General features: G+C 66.6%; 1 protein-coding gene across 2 annotated transcripts in view; it reads left to right on the forward strand.

The window, feature by feature from the left end:
* The window catches only part of SLC9A3 (solute carrier family 9 member A3), a 39,774-nt gene that overhangs the window by 27,983 nt on the left and 10,874 nt on the right, over nt 1-917 (forward strand). The window lies entirely within an intron of this gene.

Consider the following 917-nt stretch of genomic DNA (forward strand, 5'->3'; position numbering starts at 1 on the left):
AGGAGGAGGCCCCTGTGGCAGAGGCCGGCATCCGAGTCCCACGATCGTGGAGCCCAGGTAAACCTGCACCTGAGCAGAAGGTTCGGGTGTCATTTCTACGCAAACCGGCAGGGAAGAGCCGCGCCAGCTTCTCGTCTGTCACCGTGGCGTCTGCGTCTGCTGCTCCCCCACCCCCGCTGGCGTTTCCTGCCGGCTGGTTACTAACCTCGGCCCTGGCATACCTCAGAGGTGCACCCCGCCCACTTGGGAGCTGGCCATTATCCACCGGGGAAACCGGAGCAGGTGGGGCCTGGGCTCACCTGAGGCCTCGCACAGATGCGCCCGATTGCACAGCCCTAAACGCAGCCCGTCCCGGGGTGGCTACGGCCGCCCCTATTTGCCTCCGGGGTCTGCAGGTCGAGCTCCTGGCCTCGGGGACCACAGGAGGCGGGTGTCGGCACCCCGGGCGCCAGCCCACGCTCAGCCTTGGCCTCAGACACTTCCACCAGCTGAATCAGACCCAGGGCCAGGCCCTCTGACTGAAGGAAGGGCATGGCACCCCCGAGCCCCACGGTGGGGCTCACGACCTACCTTGAAATCACAGTGACAAGACTATTAAGAAACAGGAGCCAAAGGTCCTCCGTGTGGAGGAGTCACCTCGGGACTCTGTCCTCACCCCGTGGGGAGCGCGCGCTTCCGCGAGCCCCCGCTGCCGCCCGGCACCACCCCCAGGCCCGGCCGGGAAGCCCACGAAGGCTGGCGTGAGGCCGCACGCGCCTGGCCAGGCCTCCCAGACGCCTGAGCCGCAGGGGCCGTGTGGGTGCGATTAGACTGCTTTCATCGGCGGTGCCTTTAGGCAGTTGGGACAATCTAAGGCCATCGGGCCACCTCCAGCTCCTGGGCCCAAGGGTAGGTCTTGGGGTTTGGAACAGGCATTC

Source organism: Lipotes vexillifer, unplaced genomic scaffold (assembly GCF_000442215.2).
Source record: "Lipotes vexillifer unplaced genomic scaffold, Lipotes_vexillifer_v1.1 scaffold1063, whole genome shotgun sequence".
NCBI lineage: Eukaryota > Metazoa > Chordata > Mammalia > Artiodactyla > Lipotidae > Lipotes > Lipotes vexillifer.